General features: G+C 35.1%; 1 non-coding gene across 1 annotated transcript; it reads left to right on the top strand.

The window, feature by feature from the left end:
* Positions 1 to 9,335: 9,335 nt before the first annotated feature.
* On the top strand, positions 9,336 to 9,442 carry LOC128284456 (small nucleolar RNA R71). Its single transcript, XR_008274882.1, has one exon. It is a non-coding gene; the product is annotated as a small nucleolar RNA R71 (small nucleolar RNA).
* The last annotated feature ends 5,810 nt before the right edge of the window (positions 9,443 to 15,252 follow it).

Raw genomic sequence — 15,252 nt, 5'->3', positions numbered from 1 at the left:
AGCTAGGAAACTCCAAATTAAGATCCACTAATTTTCCCTGAAACTAGACTCATATATCTTTTCACCATAAGATTTTCAGAATTTTTGGTCTAGCCAATTAGTACAGTTTATTCATTAAATACACCCCTGTTATTTCATTTGACAGTTCTGACCTCTCTCTACTAAAAATAAATTATCTCATTGTACAGAGCTCGAATAAGGTTCTTGTTTACTTATTTTGAAACTAGATTCATTAAGGAGTTCACAAATATAAATTAAACTCCATAATAATTTTTTTACAATTTATAATGATTTTCCAAATTTAAAACAGGGCATCTCGAAATCACCCGAACCAGTCTTACAAAATTTCAAATATCTCTTGATTCATCAATTCATTGCTTACACTATTTATACTATAAGAAACTAGACTCAATAATTTTAATTACATATTTTTTTATCCTCTAGTTCAATTTATAAAATTTTAGTGAATTTTCAAAGTCAGACCATTGCTACTTCCCAAAACTGTTTTGATGTAAAATGTTAATAACCAAATTTATAACACCAATTCACACCTTATGTCTATTCAAATTTCATTTAAACTCAAATTTAACTATTAAATTTTCAACATATTTTCTTAATTCCGAAATTTTCCTCAATTTAGTCCCTAAAACACAAAACTTATAGCTTACTTTGCAATTCAATCCTTATATCTATTTTAACTTGAATTTCATTCAATTAAACCCCTATTTCATTTTTTTATTCAACATGAACAATATTTAGAATTCTAATAACTTTCAAAATATTAATTTAATTTCATCAAAACTTTGTTCTAAAGCTTTTAAAACATTAAAATTAAGTAAAAAGGGCTAAATTAACTTACCTATTAAACTTTCAAACCTTCAAACCCTAATTCTCCCTTTTTCTTTTCTTTCTTCTTTCTTTCTTTCCTTCCCCTGCTTTTCGTTTGCCTATTCTGTTTCTTTTCTTTGTTCTTTACTTTATTTTCTTTCTTTTATTTGTTTTAGTTGCTAATAATATATTATAATAATTTATTTATTATTTATTTTTTTACCATCCACTTGTCAAAATTATACTATATAACTAAGTAAAAATCTTAGATTTTTTTACTCCTTTGTACCTCATCTTCCCAAATAGGCTTAATTCCTATTTGGTCCTTATTATTTCCTACTAATTTATAATTAAACTTTTACTCCTTATTCAATTTAGTCATTTTACTAATTACTCTAAATTAAGCTAAATTCACATAATTTAAACCTAATCAAACACATCGCTAAACTCATAAATATTTCTAGTAATTATTTCGAACTCGATTTACTAAGACGGAGGCCTGTTAATTTACTTTTCCGATGCCCGTGAATTTTGGGTCATTACAATCTTTAATGATTCAGAACGGTTTAAAGAGCACTTCGAGAAACGAATAACTATGTGAATGTATATCCAATTCAGGTACGTTTGGAATGTATAACATGATTGAGAATGAAAGGTAAGTATTTGTACAATTGTGTACATGCAATATATGCAAGAGAATCATGGTTAAATGAGTTATATGAGACTTCTGGATATGTGAATATATTTTTCCATAAGTTACATGAATAAATTGATTCTAAAAATGTGTTATGTGATAAGTTATTTGTATATGGCTTACTAAGCTTTTGAAAGCTTACTTTGTGTGTTTTTCATCTATCTTATAGATATCGAAGCTGCCAAGAGCTCGGGGATTGTCAAGGATCATCACCATACTATCAAACTTATCTTTGGTACATTTTGAAAATGTAAATATTAAAGTATGACATGTATAGTCTAGATAAATTTGAGATATGTTTTTGAGTTATGAATATTTAGTCATTTGATATGGCTTGGTTTTGGTTGTGATTATGAATGACTTTTGAGTATAAATCATGCGATGCAATATTGCTAATATAATGTGTTCATTATTGGCCAAGAGAAATGATTAATTTAGTAAGATTTTGATATGAGATTGAATGAAGTAAATTGAAGTTATGAAACATATGTTTTGGTATGACTTTGGCTTATGATTTGGTATGATTTGGTATGGATTTTAAGCATGAAATAGGTTGATAATAATATGACATGAATGGTGTATGTTTTGGGAATAAAATTGGTTGAAACAATGGTGCATTTGATGTTTATTTGGTGCTTGTAGGGAGGACCCAAAGTAGGTGGCATATTGGCCTTGTAAATGGCCTATTTTTGCCCACGCGGGTAGAGACACGGATGTGTGTCTCTTCCGTATTACTCGAGGGCCATTTTGAAATGAGCCTGGGTAGACCACATGGTTGCACACAAGGGCGTGTGCCAAGCCATGTTGGTAAGTCAGTTTCGAGTGCGGCTAGACACATGGGCGTGTGGCTGGCTGTGTGATCGAAGTCAGTAGTCTCCTTAACTTTTACACAGCTTGGAACACGGACGTGGCTTATGGCCGTATGGTCAAGTTAGTATGTATGCTCTGTTTTGCCACAGCCTAGACACACGAGCGTGTCTAATTTTATATGGGGCATACGGCCTGTTCACATGAGCATGTGACCTCTATAACTTAGAAATTTGTTTATTTTCGAAAAAAATTGTATGTGTTTGGTTTAGTCTCGACCTCTTTCTAATGCATGTTTAGGGTCTTGTTGACCTAAGAAAGGGACTTTATGTTGATATTTGACTTTGATATGATAATGTATAGCTTTTGATTGTGAAATGTTCTGATATGTTCGATAATGCCTCTTAACCCTAGTCTAGCGACGGATACAGGTTAGGAGTGTTACAAAAGCTATACTAAAATTGAGTCGAGTACTAAGAGACTCATGCAGCTGTCTCCAAAACCTCAATGTAAACCGTGGATCCCAATAAAAAATTATCGATACTGGAATACCATGCAATCTCACAATTTCCCGAATGTAAGTTAAGAAAGATTTTGAAGTGATCAATCAGTCCTGACAGCTATAAAATGAGCTGACTTTGTAAGCCGATCGACAATCACCCAAATAGCATTTTTCTTACTTACTGATAATGGCAAACCCGTCACAAAATCCATTATAATACAATCCCATTTCCAGTCAGGAAAATTAAGAGGTTGAAGTCATCCTATCGGAACTTGATGTTCGGCCTTAACTCGTTGAAAAGTTAGACATTTTGCCACATATTCCACTATATCTCTTTTCATACCTGGCCACCAATAAGATTCCCGTAAATTATGATACTTTTTTGTTCCTCTCGGATGCATTGCAAAAGGACTGTCATGTGCTTCACGAAGTATCAATTCTTTTACTTCTGAAACAGCTGGAACACAAATCCGATTATGAAATCTCAGACAATTATGCTCATCAATGCTGAAATTTTCTGCTATACGGTTCTGAACCGTCTCTCTTTTCTTTATCAACTTGTTATCTTTTAATAGTGCTGACTTAATCTGATAAAACATTATTGGTTTAACTATTAATTCAGCTACTAAACTTCCATTTTCATTGGTACTAAGCTGTACAAACATTGCTCGTAATTCAATCACTGCTTTTCTACTTAATGAATCAGCTAAAACATTTGCCTTCCCTAGATGATAATCAATAACACAGTTATAATCTTTCAGAAGTTCTATCCACCGACGCTGTCTCAAATTTAACTCTTTTTGTGATAAAAGATACTTGAGACTTTTATGGTCTATGTAGATGTAACATTTTTCACCATACAGATAGTGTCTCTATATCTTCAAAGCAAAGATCACAGCAGCTAACTCCAAATTATGTGTCAGATAATTACGTTCATGTGGTTTTAATTGCCGAGAAGCATAGGCTATTACCTTCCCATTTTGCATCAGAACACACCCAAGTCCATTTAAGGAAGCATCACTATAAACAACAAACTCTTTTCCTGATTTCGGTAAAAACAGAACAGGTGCCTCAGTCAACATCTGCTTCAATTTCTCAAAGCTTTCTTGGCATTGATCATCCCAAAAAAATAGAACATTGATCGTGAGGTTTCGTGATAGGTTTCAAATATTTATAATTACTCATTCTTGAACTAACTATTATCGCGATGTAGGCAAGTGTACCTATCGAACAGTAGTATAGTTTTAGTAAGACCGGATTGTCGAACCCAAACGAACTAAAAGTACTAGTAATGACTGTCTTTTTATTATCTAGCCTAAGAATAAAATGGGTTTTATTTGTTTTAATTACCTAATTATCTAAACTAAGAACGCACAGAGAAAAGAATTGGGGAATTGCTTTTGGAAAAATCGATTGACTTGAGACAATACCTAAGGAAAAATATACCTAGACTTTACTTGTTATTCTAGCTCCGAATCGGATGATTTATTCATTCAACTTGTTCCGTAGAGATCCCTAAGTTATGTTATTATCCCTATTCAAGACTAATAACGTCTAATCCCTAGATTGAATAACCGAGACTTTTCTCTAATTACCACTCTAGGGTTGCATTAACTCGATCTATGGATCCCCTTATTAGGTTTCACCCTAATCCGGCAAAATCTTGTCACCCTATTTCTAGGCACGCAATCAACTCCGCTTAATTATGACAAAAGTACTTTTAGACAGGGTCTATTCCTCCTCTGAATAAGAGCATGTCTTGAATCAGTATCCTGGGATATCAAAACAAGAATTAAGAACACATAATTAAGAACAAGTTAAATATTTATCATACGATTCAGAAAATAATAACAGGATTCGTCTTAGGTTTTATTCCCCTTAGGTATTTAAAGGATTTAGTTCATAACTAAATAAGAAAACATCTCCGAAGAATAAAGAATACAAAACATAAAGAAAACCCAAAACTCCTGAAGGGAAATTGAGGAGAGATCTTCAGATGATGAATCCGACTTCTGAGATGGATCAATCGGCTTCCTTGGGGTAATTCCTTACCCCCCTTCTCCGTTTCCCTTTTTCTCCTCTTCTAAGGTATATTTATAGGCTTTGGACTGCCTAGAAGCCCTTAAAAGTGGCATTTTCTGAATTAGACTTAACTTGGGCTCGGCAGGGACACGCTCGTGTGACACACCCGTTTGCGATTACCTCAGGCCGTGTTTGAGCCTGTTAGAATGGCATGGGCGTGTGCTATGCCTGTGTGAGTCGTGCTCCAATTCTGCCGGATTGACACAGCCGTGTGGTCTGCCTGTGTGAGGAGGTCCAGGCCATGTTAATTTTGTAATTTGGACTATTTTCTCCATTTTTGGCCCGTTTCTCGTTCCTTTCGCTCTCCTATGCTCTCCTAAGTATAAAACATGAAATTAAAGCATTAGGAGCATCAAATTCACCAATTCTAATGAGAAATCATCCATAAAATGCATTAAACATGGGGTAAAATTATGTATAATTTACGGTTTATCAAATACCCCCACACTTAAGCATTTGCTTGTCTTCAAGCAAAATTCTCAACTCATAATCAAAATAAATCATTCTCAACTTATAATTTCTATTGATAATATCTCACATTAATCCACAAGTAATCATACATTGAGAATTCAACTAAAAGAACATAAAAGTTTCAAATCATTCCAAGTTGAGCATTTTATTCCGAAAACATAGGTGTCTTCCCTCATCTAAGTAATTACCTTTAATTCAGAATATCACAGAGTTTTACATCTTCACTAAAGATTCACTCAAATCACTCGAGGTGTTTTAAGGACAATAAAGGAAGCACTCAATAGTCAATAATGGAAAGTCATTACCATAGGCTTGTATGAAAATCAAATCTCCACCACTGTAATTTAAGATGATACATCAATCAAAAGGTCTTTAGAGGGTTGTAATGAGGCTTGGTTAGGGGGTGTGGTCACAAGCTGAAAGAAAGGGTTAGAATCGAGATTGAATTGAAAAATTTGCCTAACTAGAAAAAGAGTTAATCTTCACTTGCGTTAACAGAGCTTCTCTCAGAATATGAAAGTACAGATATGTATACATAGTTCTTTTTTTTTTAAGAACAAGGTAAATTAATATAGACTAACTATTAAGAACAAAACATAGCTAGACAGTCCATTCAACTCAAATCTCGACAAAAATAGGGATTAATTTAAGGGATTTCGACAATAATGGGTTAAAGGTTAATATTAAGGGTAATACAAGAAATAGTTTGATAGGCTCAAGGGGGTTTACTAAGGATTAATCGTGGAGGTAGGCTTTTCATGGCATGAGTGGGTTAATCCTAATGCCTTAATCATTTTGACATATCAAATCAAATGGTGTCGTCTCGACATGCATAATCAAGCAAGTTCTAGAATAACAGTTCAATATTGACGCACTCAAAGTAATAATGAAAGTGAGCATGAAAGAATTAATAGATGCTCAAAAGGCTCAAAAATCTCACAAAAATTATGGCTTTTTGATGTTTTGACTCGTGAATTCTAATTCAAATTAATACCTACACTTGGGGAAACAACCTATAATTTAATTTCTTAAAAATCAACTTATCATGCTTGATTCTCTAATGTCTTAAAGTTTAAATAATCAATGCATAAATCCCTATGTTTTAATTCAAGATATATCAATAAAAATCATAAATCAATTAAAATTCATCCTAAATATGATATGAGAGTTTTTCATGAGAACAAGGTGATTATTCAAGGATTTTTCTGATAGTGACATGAATACCCCCTACACTTAAGATGCACATTGCCCTCAATGTATAAAGATATATATTAGAGTATAAAAATAAGATAGAAGGAGGAGTCAAACTTCCTGTATTCAGAACGAATGATATCCTTGGATTGGCGAGATCGAGTATTAGAGATACTTTGGATGGCAAGCTGGATTCTAAAGGTAAGCCATTTTTTTTTTGAAAAGGAGAATAAATGAATCTTAAAAATGCATGAATCTTAAAAAATTAATAAAAGAAAAATAAAATAAGATAATTATTCTAATTTTTCAAGTGGCACGGCCGTAGCATATGCCTGTGTGGGCCGTGGCTCGGCTGTGTTTGTTGCGAATTAAGATGTCGCCACACGGTCTTATCGCACGCCCGTATGTCTAGGCCGTGTCGCTACATGATCGTATCGCACAACCATGTCTGGCGTGATTCAATAGTGTTGTCCACGGCTTAACGGCCACGCCCGTGTCAAAGAAAGAGAATCAAGCCTTGCTCCTGGCATGCTCGTGTTTTTCTATTTCCATGCCCATGTTCACCTTTCAAGTTCTCTCACGGCCATGTCGCATGACTAGGGGAATTTATCGCATCCCGTGTTTTAGAGAAATCATGTCTTGCTTCCACACGGCCGTATCTCACGGCGGTGTCTCTTCCCCTGTTTGGCCACGGCTTTAAGCACTCCCGTGTGCTGAAAAATTTGCAATTCAAAGATAAAGTTAATGATTTAAAGTGTTAGAAGTTAAAAATAAAGAAATCAAAATATGTTAGTGCTCGGGTTGCCTCCCGATAAGTGCTTATTTATAGTCTAAGCTCGATTTACCTCTCTAGTGAATGGTTAGGGTGGTTCAAGGAGTTCATACTCCTCATTCCTGCTATCAATCTCATCAAAATAGGGTTTTAATCGGGTGTTGTTTACCTTAAAAGAATTGAACTTGGGATGACTCACCTCTACCGTACTGAATGGAAAAATACTGAGTATTGTAAGAGGGATTTCCTCATTCGGTGTGGCAGTGACAATGTGAGGATCTGCGGCATCTAGTAAGACTTTATCGCCAACCTTAAGTTGATTTGGAGAGGTATCGACCTTGTTTTGGCATAGTTTTGGTTTATCATGTGTTCTCGATTTGTGTGCTCACCATTCGTCTAGCTCATCTATCCGTAGCCTTCGTTCTTCATGAGTGTGTCCTCTATCATTGCTGGAACATGGCTCGTGAACTTCTTTAATGTTCGATGTGATGCCAGAATTACGATTTTGAAGGGTGATCGTGTCATCTCCTACGCGAAGCGTGAGCACACCTGTGCCAACATCAATAATTATTTTAGCAGTTGCTAAAAAGGGCCTCCCTAAAATCAAATAGGTGCTATTATCCTCCTCTATGTCTAGAACAACGAAATCAACAGGGAATATGAACTTATCTACTTTCACAAGTACATCTTCAATAATACCCCTAGGGAATCTTATAGTTTTATCTGCCAATTGGATGCTCATCCTAGTTTGTTTAGGTTTCCCAAGACCTAGTTGCTTAAACATTTTGTAAGGCATGACGTTAATACTAGCCCCTAAATCAGCTAATGCATTACTTATATCTAAACTACCAATTAAGCAAGGAATTGTAAGACTCCCTGGATCATTTAATTTGTGGGGTAGCTTATTCTGTAGAATAGCTAAGCAGACTGCATTTAATTCCACATGCGACGCTTCATCCAACTTTTGCTTATTTACTAAAAGCTATTTTAAAAATTTCATTGTATTTGGCATCTGCGACAAAGCTTCAATAAACGGTAAGTTAATATGTAATGTTTTCAAAAGTTTAAGGAATTTACCGAATTGTTTGTCTGAGCGGTCTTTCCTTGTCGCATTAGGATATGGGACATGATGTTTATATTCTTCATTCACCGTTTTGTTATGACTTACCTCACTTTTACCTTTGCTCACCACAATTTCTTGCATCAATTCTGGCTCAGGCGTAATGAATCATTCCTTATCTTGAGTACTAATTGCGTTGAGCTGTTCCCTTGGGTTAGGTTCAGTATTACTTGGTAAGCTACCTTGTGGTCATTCGGAGATTAGTTTGGATAGCTGGCCAATCTGAGTTTCAAGTCCTTGGATCGATGTTTGTTGATTTTTAAGTGCTGTCTCGGTATTTTGGAAACGGGTTTCTGACATTGATATAAATTTTGAGAGCATTTTCTCAAGGTTTGATTTCTTCTCTTGTTGATAAGGTCGCTGTTGAAAACCCTGAGGATTTTGTGGCTTTTGATTCCCTTGACCACCCTAGGAGAAGTTTGGGTGGTTCCTCCAACCTGCATTATAAGTATTACTGTATGGGTTATTTTGAGATCTAAAGTTATTGTTACCCATATAATTGACTTGTTCCTCTTCGGTTGTAGGATTGAAGGATTGATATTCTGTATGCACACCTCCTCCACTTGAGTCACACCTCATTACTGGATGTACCTGCGTAGAAACAAGTAAACCATCAATCTTTTTATTGAGGAGTTCTACCTGATTTGACAGCATAGTAACTGAGTCGACGTTATAAACGCTGGCTGTTTTTGTTGGCTTAGTCCTCATGACTTGCCACTGATAGTTATTCAGTGACATTTCTTCAATGAATTCATAAGCCTCTTCAGGTGTTTTGTTGTTGATGGTTCCGCCAGCAACTGCGTCAACCATTTGCTGAGTCGAGGGATTCAAACTATTATGGAATGTTTGTACTTGAAGCTAAAGCGGTAACCTATGGTGAGGGCACCTTCTCAGAAAGTCCTTATATATTTCTCATGCATCGTAAAGTGTTTCTAAATCCATCTGCACAAAAGAAGAGATATCATTACGTAATTTAGCCATTTTAGCCGGCAGAAAGTATTTTAGTAAAAATTTTTTGGTCATTTGTTCCCAAGTAGTAATTGACCCTCGTGGTAACGAGTTCAACCACTGTTTAGCTTTATTTCTCAGTGAGAAAGGGAACAACTGAAGGTGAATGGCATCATCAGAAATGCCATCAATTTTGAAAGTGTCACAAAACTCCAGAAAATTCGGCAAGTGAGTGTTGGGATCCTCATCCTGCAAACCATCAAACTGAACAAACTGCTGTATCATCTGAATTGTGTTAGGTTTCAGTTCGAAATTATTTGCAGCAATAGTAGGTCTAACTATACTAGATTCAGTTCCTATTAAAGAAGGTTTAGCATAGTCATACATAGTACGTGGAACAGGATTTTGATTAGCCACAATTTCAGGAGGTAGCTGATAGCCTTGGTTTTCAGCCATCTCATCGGTTGAAGGTTGAGTATCATCTTCTTGCTCATTTTCTGTGTATCTTAAGCTGTGCCTTATTTCTCTTTGGTTTCTACGAACTGTGCGATCGATTTCTTCGTCAAAAAGTAATGGTCCCGACGGGTTTTTTCTAGTCATAAACTATAAAAACCTGCCAAGTGAAAGAAAAAGTAAATTAATTAGTAATAAAAATAATAAAATTAAATTAAATTGCAAGAAAAATAAATAGCTAAAATAATAAAAATTTAGCGTTCCTAATATTTTAGTTCCCCGGCAACGGCGCCAAAAACTTGATCGCGAGGTTTCGTGATAGGTTTTAAATATTTATAATTACTCGTTCTTGAACTAACTATTATCGCGATGTAGGCAAGTGTACCTATTGAACAGTAGTATAGTTTTAGCAAGACTGGATTGTCGAACCCAAAGAAACTAAAAGTACTAGTAATGACTGCCTTTTTATTATCTAGCCTAAGAATAAAAGGGGTTTTATTTGTTTTAATTAACTAATTATCTAAACTAAGAACGCACAGAGAAAAAAATTGGGGAATTGTTTTTGGGAAAATCGATTGACTTGAGACAATACCTAAGGAAAAATCCACCTAGACTTTACTTGTTAATCTGGCTCCAAATTGGACGATTTATTCATTCAACTTGTTCCGTACAGATCCCTAAGTTATGTTATTATCCCTATTCAAGACTAATAATGTCTAATCCCTAGATTGAATAACCGAGATTTTTCTCTAATTGCCACTCTAGGGTTGCATTAACTCGATCTATAGATCCTCTTATTAGGTTTCATCTTAATCCGGCAAAATCTTGTCATCCTATTTCTAGGCGCACAATCAACTCCGCTTAATTATGACAAAAGTACTCTTAGACAGGGTCTATTCCTCCTCTGAATAAGAGCGTGTCTTGAATCAGTATCCTGGGATATCAAAACAAGAATTAAGAACACATAATTAAGAACAAGTTAAATATTTATCATACGATTCAGAAAATAATAACAAGATTCGTCTTAGGTTTCATTCCCCTTAGGTATTTAGGGGATTTAGTTCATAACTAAATAAGAAAACATCTCCGAAAAATAAAGAATACAAAACATAAAGAATACACAAAACTCTTGAAGGGAAATTGAAGAGAGATCTTCAGTCTTGATGATGAATCCAGCTTCTGAGATGGATCAATCGGCTTTCTTGGGGTAATTTCTTACCCCCCTTCTCCGTCTCCCTTTTTCTCCTCTTCTAGAGTGTATTTATAGGCTTTGGACTGCCTAGAAGCCCTCAAAAGTGGCCTTTTCTAAATTGGACTTAACTTGGGCTCGGCAGGGACATGCCCGTGTGACACATCCATTTGCGATTACCTGAGGCGTGTTTGAGCCTGGTAGAATGGCACGGGTGTGAGGTGTGCTCCAATTCTGCCAGATTGACACGGCCGTATGGTCTGCCCGTTTGAGGAGATCCAGGCCGTGTTGATTTTGTACTTTGGCCTATTTTCTCCATTTTTGGCCCGTTTCTCGTTCCTTTCGCTCTCCTACGCTGTCCTAAGTATAAAACCTGAAATTAAAGCATTAGGAGCATCGAATTCACCAATTCTAATAAGAAATCATCCATAAAATGCATTAAACATGGGGTAAAAATATGTATAATTTACGGTTTATCAAACATTTTTTTGCAACAACTTTGTCATCGATAAGGCTATCTTTGAAAATCCATTCACGAACATTCGGTGAAACTCAGCCAGTCCTAGAAAACTACGTACCTCTGACACATTTTTGGGAGCTTTCCATTGGACAATTGCTTCAATCTTCTTTGCATCAACTCTAATTCCATCTGCTGATACCATGTGACCAAGAAATACAACCTCTGGTAACCAAAATTCACATTTACTCAATTTCTCATACAATTGCCTTTCCCATAATATTTGCAAAACAATTCAGAGATGCTTCTCATGTTCAGATTTAGACTTTGAATAAACTAAAATATCATCAATAAAAACTACCACGAAATGATCCAAATACGGCTGAAAGATTCGGTTCATAAGATCCATAAAAGTAGCCGGGGCATTTGACAACCCAAGTGGCATCATTAAGAATTCATAATGACCATACCTTGTAAGAAATGTTGTCTTTGGTACATCACTTTCTTTTTCCTTTAACTGGTAGTAGCTTGATCTCAAATAAATCTTTGAAAACACAGAAGCTCCTTTCAACTGATCGAATAAATCGTCAATATGAGGTAATGGGTATTTATTTTTTATTGTCACATTGTTCAGTTGCCTATAATCAATACACAACTGCATTGAACCGTCTTTCTTTTTAACGAACAGCACTGGAGCTCCCCAAGGCGAAGTACTCGAACGTATAAAACCATGATCTAATAAATCTTGCAACTGTACCTTCAATTCTTTTAACTCGGTAGGTGACATACGATACGGAGGTATTGATACTGGAGCTGTACTTGGGTAAACTTCAATTACAAACTTCAGGAAATTCAAAAACTATCTGAATTTTACTGCATTGTTTTTCAACTGCATCCGAATTAATAACATATGCTAGAAAAGCAGCACAACCCTGATGAAAAAGTTTATTAGCTTGAATAATCGAAATAATATGGGCTGATCCACTAGTCTAAACACCATTTACTTTAATCTGATCACCACTTTCATTCTGAACAGTGAACTTCTTTTTACAACAATCTGAAATCGCCTCATGTTCCGATAACCTATCCATGCCTAGTATAATATCAAAATTTCCAAACGGCATAATAAAAAAATCAACAAAAAAGATTCTATCCTGAATCAACGGACATCTTCGACATATTCGATTCACTAACATTGTTTGCCCCAAAGGATTCGATACCTCTACTGTTACTCTAGACATTTCAGGTTTTAAATTTCCCGACTCAACCAGTTTTTTATTAACATATAAATGTGATGATTCCGGATCTATTAAAGCATAAACAGGTTCTGAATGCAATAAAAATATACTTGTTACCATATCATGTACCATATCGTGTGCATTACCTTCTTCATAAGTTCTTACTACATATGCTCGAGCTAGTGCTCTAGCCTCTGATTACTGAGTGGCAACATCACTTGATCTTCTAGCTCCACCTCTAATAACTGAACCACTTCTGCATGGTTCTTGACCTCTGGAAGTAGATTCAGATCTCTGTGATACCACCGGTGATGTACTTTTAATTCTTGGACAGTTTTTTCAGTAGATCCACAATGAAAGCAACCTCCAGTTAATTTCGAACATTCACCCCGATGCCTATTTCCACAGTGATCATATTCAGGTATTTCTGTATTCCGAGATAGACCTCTAATACTTTCAGTAGATACTATCATCTGTTTTCCCTAACTTTTATCACCTCTATCCGATTTAAAACTGGATCTCCTACTACTCTGAAATTTGTTTGGTTGTTTAGGTTGCGGGTTTGAACTAACAATTCTGAGGCATTTTCCAATCGAACGACTAATTTCAGGCTTTTTATTCTCCCCTAGTACTTGTTCAACCATCTTGGCCCTCTCAATTAAATCTGCAAATTTAGTAATTCGGAGAGACACCAATTGTAGTCGTAATTCATCTCGCAATCCCCGTAAAAATCGTTTACATCTATCAGCTTCAGTTGGTACAAATTCAATTGCATATCTACTAAGTCTTAAGAATTCCTATTCATAATCCACAACAGATATTTCACCTTGTTTTAGCATTAATAATTCATATTTCTTATCTTCCAAGTACAACTTTCCCAAATACTTCTTTTGTAATTCTCTTTGGAAGAAATCCCAACTTATCTGTTCCTCTGGTATATGTTGCGTTATTAATTCCCACCATATGTACGCTTCTCCTTGTAACAAAGATATGGTACACAATAAACTTTCCTGAGGGGTGCATTCCAGTTGCTTCAGAATCCTCTTTATAGCTTCTATCCAGTTTTCAACTATAATCGGATCAACTCCCTTTGAACCTAAAAATTCGGTAGCACCATATTTATGCAGTTCTTTAATTGAGACTCGTTGGACTGTAGATGTAGAAGTCATAGCAGGTATAGTTCCCACTATTCGCTAAAGAGCATCACCTATCACTCTAATTATTTCTGATTTGTCTCTTTCTCTGGTTTCAACTCTTCTAAGATTTGGTGGTTGATTACTTACCGGATTTACACTTGGTGTTGTAGATTCTGATTCATTTATATCATATGATTCATCATCTTCACTGTACATTTCTCGATCAATATCTTCAATGTGTTCATCAGACATCTTTAACTATAATACAGAAACAATCAATATATCAGCATCCAATCCAGACTCAAATTTGAATTAATTATGTCATGTACCTCTAGACTCAATTTTGTACTCAATTTAATCCTAGAATTGACTAAACTTGAATAGCTCTGATACCACTAATTGTAACACCCCCTAACCCTTTTTCCGTCACCGAAATAGGATTACGGAGCATTACCGGTCAATACAGTTCAAACAAGAAGAATAAAAAATAATTAACATTCAAATATGCTCAAAACTTTCTGATTTAAACATTTTATTTACCTATCTAATGTTCTTTCTTATTACTTCGCATGTACTATCAAAGCAATCTATTTACAAACCAAATAAACCTTTCTTACTACTTGCTAATTCTATCTCCCAAACTTATCTATTTCATACTCATTTGAGCATCAAATCAAATACCATATTAAACTTCAACAAATACATGCATTATATATTAACCATTTCCTTCATATAACATAGTTTACAATCATATCCCAAAATATCAACATTTGTCATCCTAGGTACATGCCATTTATCAAAAAGAAGTATACATCACCACTTTGAGTTTGGGATCAACTCTGGATGCTGATTCAACAACTTGACTTCACCTAACCTGCGCACGGAAACAAACCGTACGCTGAGTATGCACTCAGTGGTATTTCTATAACTGAACACTTAAATAATTATAGAACATATATATATATATTAAAACTATTCAAATTCAATAAATATTCAATCATCCACTTCTCAACCAATGTTCTATTTTATTCCAAACTCAGTATCAGTCAATATTTTTCGATAATAATCAATTGTTTATTGTTATTTAGTAACAATTAGTCATTCAGAAACAATCAATCATTCAGTAACAATCAGTCATTTAGTAACAATCAGTCATTCAGTATATTTATCTACCCCTATTAACATGATTCGAACAATGACGGATACACGAATCCAACCAACACACTAGTACAACACTCAGTGTCTCACTAGCTCTGCCGAAGTAAAACAGTAATAGTACGGTACTCAGTACCTCATTGGATTAAACCGAAGTAACAGTACGACAGTTATAGTGCCTCATCGACTCAAGGTCGAAGTATCCCTGA

The sequence above is a fragment of the Gossypium arboreum genome, chromosome 11, assembly GCF_025698485.1.
Source record: "Gossypium arboreum isolate Shixiya-1 chromosome 11, ASM2569848v2, whole genome shotgun sequence".
Taxonomy (NCBI): Eukaryota; Viridiplantae; Streptophyta; class Magnoliopsida; order Malvales; family Malvaceae; genus Gossypium; species Gossypium arboreum.
The sequence above is the reverse complement of the archived record's forward strand: the minus strand, read 5'-3'. Positions and strand labels throughout refer to the sequence as shown.